The following is a 9087-nucleotide window of genomic DNA, read 5'->3' as shown; positions in this document are numbered from 1 at the left end:
TTCTCTGCAGAAGCAGCCTGCTTATCTGTGATACTTGCCCTGCTCCTGTTTCTCTCGCTGTTGGAAGCAAGTTGTTGAAGAGGTGCTGCAGTTTTGGTCAGTCTCTTGGTGCTCATAGAGCCAAAGGTTTTACTGGATTTTTTTAATGTGTTTTGCTTTCCTCCCTGTATGCATGGTCTCCTTCTACAAGCTTGGAAAGCAGAAGCATTCAGAAACAGCTGGAGCTGCTGGGTGAGAGGAAAACCGTATCAGCAGTTGATTTGAATGGGAGTAACAGAGCTGCTGTTGGGAGGTCAAGGCTGCAGTATGTCATGTCTAACTGGCCTGTTTACCTTCTATAGTTCCTTCAGAATGTTTCTTCACTGCTTTTATTTTTTCTTAATGGAAAATCTGGGGGTGGTTCTTTTCTTTCTGCTTGTAATCTCTGGGTTTAGTTAAACCCACAAAAATGCTGAGAGGAATTGCTTAATCCCACTGAAGTCTGTCATCATCTTTCTGCTCAAAATAAATTTTTGTTTGATTTTTCAGGAAACTGTCATGTAAAGTGTTTTTGGGGCCATGGCAGAAGATAATATCTGTATGTCTCATGGGAAGATTTTTAATAAGTACAACTAACATATTCTACACATTCAGTTCTTAGTGGTAGGTCAAGGAAAGGTCCTAGGGTCAGGCTGAGCAGGCTTCGTGTGCTACACTCAAGCTAGCACAGGTTTCACCGTACATGACTACTAAGAGTACATACCTGTAAAGGGTTTGCTTTCTGCTGTGTTTTGCTTTTATATGTCAAAGAACTCACTCTTAGTGCAAAGCTCAACTTCCAGGCTTTATGGCATTGCTGCAGCCCGCTCCAAAGGAGATACTTCCTGTGCTCTCCCGTGTTACTTCTAATATCACCTTTCATTGAACATACATGCTGTGCTCTGGGTGGTTACAGGTTTGGCAACCTGTCCATGCGCTTGGTGGGACAAGGTCTGTAGCAGAACAAAATAGATTCATAGATGTATATAGGCCCTGGCTTCCCAGAGGGGTTATCAGTAAGAACCCTTTTTTGGCCAGAACATCCATGGCTTAGCATCCATCACTGATCTCTGAAAGTTGTCATCATACCTGTCAAAAGTTCAAGTTTTCTACAGTTTACAAGTTTCCTAAAGTGCTGTATAAACCTTCTTTAAAGTTTGTTGATGTATTGAAAGGACAATCTCTATTATCTGAGTAAGCACTATATCTCCTTCCCTTTACCTTCCGTCCTTCCAAAAGATCTGCTTGTAACTATGGCAGGTGTTTGTGTTCAATTTAACACTTCAATAAGAACAATAAGATGATCTTGTACATAGTGCTTATGTCCTTATGGATGTGTTTCAGACTCATGGCTGACACTGAACTGAACTTGCTGTTGAATTCTGCAACAGCCTGAAAACATCTGGACTCTTGTGACCAGACTGCAAAAGCAGCAAAACTCTGTTTTTCTGTTGTTTTTTGTTTGTTTGAGATACCCATGTGCTTTTGTATTACAGGTTTCCTGTGTTTTTTCCAGGTTGAAGCTTTAGTGATGAAAAGGCAACACAGTATAGTATTCCAGGCTGGCAAGACACCTCTTGAATGGAAAGCCTGCATCTCTTGGTGTCAGATGCTGTACAGAAGATTGCTTAAGCTGAGCTATCTGGGAAGTTACCCTCACAATTTCCTGAGAGAAATAACGTGGTTTCAGTAAAAGGTAGTGTTTCTTTTTTTAGAAAAGAAAAAGCGAGCGCTTGATGTGGGGGAGGAGGGGAATGCAATTCTCCATCAGGGAAATCAAGAGGAGAAATTTCCTCTGGGAAATGTTGATGAAATGTTGATGCTTGTCTGCTTTTACAACGGTGGCTCTGTGCCAGCATTTTGGCTAAACCACAGTAGCTTAACACCCTCCTGTGACTAACTCACTGTGGGGTAGGTGCTCTGTCAGGAGTTCAACGCACATGTGCAGTGAGGAGCATGGGGCCTTCGAACCCAGCTTGACAGCCGCTCATCTGAGCAGGTTCATGTGGTTGATTCCCCACAAGAAGCATTTGAGCCAAGAATGCTCTGAGCTCCCACGCTTCAAGGGAGGTTTCAAAAATGTGACCTTTTGTGTTCCAGTTTAGGACAAAGCCAAATGGAGTTTCAAATGGGATTAAACAGCGATTCTTCAGCTGTCACCCATGGCCCACCTTAAGGTCTGGTAAAGCAAGCTGGGTAGTACAGATACACAGGCCCTAGAGACAGTTGAAGGCTGAGCCAAAATATTTTGCCAGGACTGCAATAGAAATGGCCAGGGTAGATTGTTCTTCTGTCATCAGCTCTGCCTTAAAGAAAGCACTGCTATTTTAAATGAAGAGTGAAAAACTGCATTTGAAAGATACAGCAGTTCAATACATTGGCTACGGACAGCAGCAATAGCTCTGACTTCGCCTTATGCAGAGTGTTTCCACCTTGCGGAGCACAGCAGCAATAAGGTGCATTTAATCACATCTGTGTGCATGCCTCCACGAGAAAGGTCTTGCCTGGGACTCTGTGCTGACTGCAGTCCCTGGTTAAGGTGGAAAGCATCTCATTGCATTGTTGGGAACTTTGGTAAGGCAATAGGAGCATGGGGAAGTGAGAAGCAAGTGCTAAACTTTGGGATGGAAGAGCATAGGAGCCATCACTGGCTTGCTTAGAAAGGTGTGACATCAAGTATCAACATCCCACCTTGCTCTCTGTGTCACAGGGCTGCTGCTGGGCAGTAGGTGAAGACTGAGCTTTTCCACCTAGTTTCCCTGTAGTTCTTCCCAGCTGTTTTTCTGTTGACTGTGGACATTGCAAAGATTGACAAGAGGCTTTGCAGCACTGAGTTATTCCTAAATGACTGCAAAACGTGTTCCCTGCAGCTCAGAGGAGGTACATAACACATACAGCTGGATTATTTTGCCTTAGTAGAAATCATACCTCTGGGTCATAACAGATAAACCAGACTTGATCCAGTGGGCAAACAGAAGGCTCACAGCATCACCCCACTCACATCCCACTTGGAGGTTTGAATAGAAATGAAGTTCTGACTACAAATACCCTTTTTCATGGGAAATAAACTATGCTTCCTTATGGAGGATTAACATAAAGCTGAAGCTCTACTGATTTCCCTTGAAAATTCCTTAGGAAGACCAGTTGCAGCCAGCTCTTGAAACTAACTTCACTTACAGCATCTTATAAAATGATGTGATAGATGAGGAACATGTGTCTCTTTTGCCTGTTTTATTCTGACCTACTTTAGCTCCCTTCTTTCACAAAGCCTGTCTTTTGCAGTATGCCTTAGCTTGATGTAAGGGCTCCTTCTCAAATCTACATTGTTTCCACTCTAGTTAAGCGTGGAGAAAATATTGCTCAACACAGCCTAAAAAATGAGCATAAGAAAAGTCTCATCTGGATAATTTTTGATTGATTGGGTTTTTTTTTCTTTCCTTTTTTTTTTCCTAATTAATTGAGTTAAAGTAGTCACAAATTGTACAAACCCTTGTGGAAAAATGCAGCCAGCATTAAATGTGATAGTTAGGAAACACCCATTACAGGGCTGATGACTGTAATGGTAAAAACCTGACAGAAGCCAACACCAGCTTGTTGTTGGTATTTGTTGGTATTGTTGATATATCTGTACTTCTAGGCAGTAAGAATTAGCTTCCCCGTTCCTTCCTCATGGCATCTGTCTCACACTAACTGTAAAATGAGGATGCTGTGTGGCAAAAGGTAAGGCAAAAGGTACTTTTGGGGGCTCTGGTGTCCAAGGCTGAGAACAAAATACCATGACAAGATGAATCCACTGAGTCATCTGTCTTGGGAACAGTGTGTGCTTCTGGAAATCGTTATAGCTGTTAATTTCCCAGGACAACCCTTTGGAGCAGTTCGTTTTCCCTGACATGAAGCATTCGCTGTAAGTTTAGGCAGGAGATTAATTGTTTGCATTTCTGATCAGAAGGGTCAGAGGGATGACTTGGACAACCAGCCTTTGGCCCTGCAGTCTGGATGCATGGGCAGCATAGCAAAGATGGTGATCATCTCGCTGTTTGGGAACAGATGAAGCAGCTTGGCGAGGTCACTGCTACATTAGTCCCTGTAGCATCTTCCCAGCTTCCTGGCAGCCAGTATTTACCTGGTGTTGAGAAATGAGTGTTCTACCCCATGCACCCTTTCTGACAACCAGATAAAGAACTGAAACATGAAGCTGCCAGCAGCAGTTTCTGGTGGGCTCCAACTGTACCTCTGAGAGCAAGTGTCCATCTTTGGGGCCTCAGCATCTGACTTCAAGCAGGGATTGCCCAAAGCTGAGCTCCTGCTAAGAGAGCATGGGTAACCTTCAGGGCTTTCTGCACCAAGGAGGTCTTTAGCAGGAAGGAAATGAAGGGAAAAACAAAACTCAGGCTTTTAGAGCAGATGAAAACCGCCTCTCTGATCCGAGAGCCAGGATTAGCTCTACCTGTGTACAGAATAGGAGGAAGAAGCAATCATTTCCTCAGGCCTCTTTGTGCTTGTTAAATAATGAATGTCTCTCTAGATCTATAAGACTAGTTTAAGCTTGAGCACCTGGAAAGCTTTAGGTTGCATATAGGCCAAAGAAAACATGGGTTTGCTATTAAAAGCAATCTCATTTTATCTCGTCATCTTACCTAAGCATTTCTTGCAGCCCATGCTAATGTTTGCAAAGGTGAGTTTCTTTTTCTTTCCCTTTTCCTCACATGGAATTATTTAGTTGGCCAAAGGTAACAGAAGGTCTCTGGGGAACACCTGACCTCACTGGAGAGAAATATCCTGCTCTGGGTACAGAAGGTAAAAAACCTCATTTAGCTTATTGCAACTTGTGGTCACCCTCTGGAACAGCAATACCAGTGCTGAGGGCAGTCATGTATGACTCTGTACAGACCTGGCTGGTGGAGTCATCAGGACCTGATACTGGCAATCCCCAGCAAAGTTTCTGAGCTGACCATAAGCAAGGCAGGCGCCACTGTGGGATGGGAACTCTGTTATGAGGTGACAGGAAGGAAATCTCAACCTACCGCCAATAGCACAAGGGAAGAAACTTACCTTTTCGTAATGAACTGAAGTAAGTGTGAGGCTGTGAATGAGTCTATCCTTTTTTTTGTTTTTTTTTTTCCCCAGTGTTACTTCATAGAGCACCTGTAAAAGATAAGGTCTTCCACAGAGTTTGTTTCTCCTTAACTTCAGGAATTTATAATAGGGAAAGATGCCCCTGATCCAGTATGTCACTGGTTAATCAAAGGATATCCTGTCTGTAAATCTGCCCTTGTAAGAAGGTGTCCTACAAGTGGGTGAAGGCTGTTGGATGCTGTGCTGCTTTTAGTGCCCAGCTTTCACTAGTTGCACTTGTCCTTCACTGAGATGCTGATAACAGAGCCAGGGCTCTACTGGTGGAGTCCTTACTTCAGTTAACCTGCTAGCATTTCATGCAAGGTGAATCATTTTTGCTTTTGGGGATTGCTTTTATCTATAGTTTAAGCATTAATAGTCTATTTAATATTGGTGAATTAGCAGTAGAATGAGGAAATAACTTGGTAAATTAACCCTTTCAAACTGAGGTGTCCAAAGTTATGTATACAGCGCAGCAACTTGGTTTCCAAATGCTTTGGAATGAATGTTGGCCTGGTTTTCATTAGCCTTTCTGTGTCTGACTATCCCTTGCCACCCAAATCCGGAAGCTGAAGCTGGACACTAGCCAGGGGTGAGGCAGGTGGAGCCAGCCCAGCAGCCAGGCTAAGGAAGGGAAGGAAGGGCCTCCAGGATACACCCTGGTTGATGCTGGAAGGGAAGAAGCCTGCAGCCTCTTCACAATGAGCACCATCTTGGGCAGGCTGTGCACGGGAGTGATGCTGTCTCTCCACAGTGACCTTGGGAGCTAGGTGTAGTGGTGAGGGAGGTGAAAGACTGGAGTAATAACTGCTAATGCACTGCGAAGGGGCTTGGGCTCTGGAAACTGTTACCATTAGATTTTACTTGGTTTGGAGAAAATATTCCCATTCCATCTATGTTGCTGGTAACAGCTGGGCTATCCACAGGCTCTGTGGCAGGCTGTGTTTGCCAGCATCCTTCCCTTGCCTGTCTGCTCTTGCTCGTGTTTATGGTAGAAGAAGAAAGAGATGTTAGGAGAGATACAGCCTTTAAAAGACACATGTCTCCAGGTCTCTTACTCCCATGCCTCTGATGGGAATATTTTTCCAGGCTTTTCAGGTGTGCAGCTGTTGTAGATAGCCCTTGGTACCCTAGCTGTTAATTTAGAGAGCTAATAGAGCTGCTCTCTTTCCTCAGCCCCTGAAAAGCTGGCACAAAGGGCTCTCAGCGCAGCACTGGGAAGAAGCTATTTTTACTTTGACTGTTGTTTTCTCCTGCAGCATTTCAGCTGGGAACAGGCTTGATCTGCTATCCTAAACAGAGAGGACCCATGGTTTTCCTGCATGGTTGATGGAAAGCAAAATCTGCATGGCATCCCTGGCAGGGCTGGGGGGAGCCACAGCAGCAGTCAGAAGAGGGAAACCCAGATTTCTCCACTGACTCCAAAACCAGAGCTAATTGCAGGAAAGGGCAAGGTGTGAATGGAAAGCATGCTGTGCTGCTGCACCCCAGCAAGCCCTGACATGCTGGGGTGGGCAAGGCTCCTAGACAGGAGCCCAGCATCACCCTCAGGTCTGCTGCTCAGTGGAGCACTCACAGCTCCCTGGTGACCGGCTGGGAGAGGCTCAAGGAACTCTGATTCGGCAGCCTTCCCATGCTCCATCAGGCAAAGTCTGTGTCTTGGGAATGGCTGTTGTGCGGAGTTATTGCAGGGCTTAGGAGTGTTTGCTGTGGCTTGTGCTCCCTGCTGTGCCTGCTGCTGTCAACGATGAATAAAGTGGGATGATTCCTGCTCTCAAAACAGTGAACCTTTGTGGGTTAAGTGATTAATGGAGCTGTTCCTACTTTTATTCCTACAAGGTCAAACCATTTGTTTTCCTGGGATATGCTAATATAATCTATTTTTTTGTTCTTTTCAGCCATCTCTTTAAAAAAAAATCGTTCTTGGAGGTTTGTTTGAGGAAGCATTGCAGATATGCTTCTACGTGACAAATTTATGCATACCATCACTGATCTGAATTCAGCCCTGAACTACAGTAATAACTGATAGGTTGCAATGTTTATAAACATGGCTTTGAGGTTTAAATTTAAGAGACAGGCATAGGAAATAGATCTTATCACAACACGCTGTAGCCAAGTACTATCCCAATAAAGACAAATAAGGAAAACAAATTTTATATCTGGACATTAACATTCTCCCAGATGTTGGGTACCATCTGCCAGAAATTTTTAGCTCTAAAGTAAGCTGCTTTGTAGTGCCTCTAAAACAGGTGATTTCTTCCCCTCTTCCTCCCCTGCCACTTTTGCAAAGGAAGGATATAGATAATAGTAACTCAGGGTGAAAACTTTCTGTTGGTGTATGTGGAAAACTGCATGGCACATTCAGGGGGACTTGGCTGCATGTGCACCACCAAGCTGAGCACTGAGAGGACTAAGTTGAATCCACTCTAGCAGTGAGCAGAAGTAGAGCCTCAGTTCCAGCTTCCCATCACAGGTGCAATGGAAGGTGATGCTGCAGCCAGGGAGGAATCTGCTGCTCCATCGTCATTCCCACCTCTGGGCTACCCCAACCATCAGCACTGCTGGGAAGGAGTTTTGTAGGTGAGGAGGTTTTTATCTTCTAGGACATTCATGTTTGAGATGCTCCCAGTTTACTCTGGCTGGCAGCTTTTTGCTACTTCCAGATACTTGATGTCTCAATTTTGACCTTACAGCTATGTGCTAGCTATATCAACAGCATATTTTGATTCCCTGGAACTCAAATTTTTACTGGAAAGAAGTTGATATTTACTGAAATATTGAAAAGTGTTGTCTAGTTTTGTTTCCATTCTGGATCCCAGCGATTCCACATAAAGATGAGATTTATTACAGGCTTGAATGCTCAGTTGTGTGCATTATTTCCATTGGATTGGAAGCAGATTGAAAACCGGAGAATTGGGCATTCACATGGTCCAAGAAATGAAAGGTACAACTGGCACTGAGATTTTTTTTTTTCCCTCCTCTGAGTTATGCTGACAGCAGCCATACCATTAAGGCTGAGAAGTTTATTTACTATTAAAAAGCCATATTTTCCCTTCTTATCCCAGCTTTTCTTGGCTTTCCTTGCTTGGCAGTATCCCCTTAACCACCAACACCCAGAGGCGTGGTATTAAACTGGGGTGAAAAATGAACATGTAGAAGAATACTGGAGATTTAAGTGGGTACGATTCTAAGAAAACTGGTGGAAAATATGTTTACTCCAAGCATCTGTAGCACCTAATTGAGGCAGTGATATTTTCTGTGAGAACGTGGGGAATGCTTTTCTGCTTTCTCTTTGGCTTTGAATTTCACTTTGAATCGACGTGACATAATCCATGGCATTATTTTCTCACAGCTGCAATGGAAACTTTTTGCCAATAGACAAGGATGTGTTAATCGGGGTGAAAAAGCTGACATTCAGTCCAGCTTTGTTGCTTTCTGAGGTCTTTGTTAGGATCTCTTGCTTCCTCCTAATTTATAGAAATCTAGTATACAGTAAACACCATTATTTTCGAACTATTAGTGTTGCTATAAATTTGAATGGCTAGAAAAGTGTGGCAGATTGTGATCAAATGGGAGGTGATCTACAGCTGTGTGTGAAATCATCGCCGATACTAAATGTGACAAAATGAAACACATATTTATGCGCCCACAAAGGATGATGTAGCACTCCTGGGCCTGCAGTATTGGCATCATCAAACGAATTTCTGTGAATCTAATTTAGAAGAACATAAAAGAACCCATACCACCTCTAGGGCATCCACCAGTGCTGCTGGTTGGTAGGTTGTTGTCTATTCATATCGCTAATTTCTCAGGCATTGCTAATTTGAAGGCTGGGGTTCCCTCCTGTGGACATGCAAGACTGGGGAGGGTGCGCAGTCCTGCTGGGATAGGGGACTGGCTACGGATGGCCAGCAGTGCCACCTGGCCAAGGGAAAGCTCCTGGCACAGAGGTCT

At 44.0% G+C, this 9087-nt stretch overlaps 1 long non-coding RNA gene across 1 annotated transcript; it reads left to right on the top strand.

The window, feature by feature from the left end:
• Positions 1-1591: 1591 nt before the first annotated feature.
• On the top strand, positions 1592-6586 carry LOC130603421 (uncharacterized). The gene is made up of 3 exons (XR_008973165.1): positions 1592-1714; positions 2119-2295; positions 6393-6586. It is a non-coding gene; the product is annotated as an uncharacterized LOC130603421 (long non-coding RNA).
• Positions 6587-9087: the final 2501 nt, after the last annotated feature.

The sequence above is a fragment of the Pezoporus wallicus genome, unplaced genomic scaffold (genome assembly GCF_028554395.1).
Source record: "Pezoporus wallicus isolate ANWC-B61680 ecotype Strahan unplaced genomic scaffold, APGP_CSIRO_Pwel_v1 contig_360, whole genome shotgun sequence".
Taxonomy (NCBI): Eukaryota; Metazoa; Chordata; class Aves; order Psittaciformes; family Psittacidae; genus Pezoporus; species Pezoporus wallicus.
This window is presented reverse-complemented; position numbering and strand designations above follow the sequence as displayed.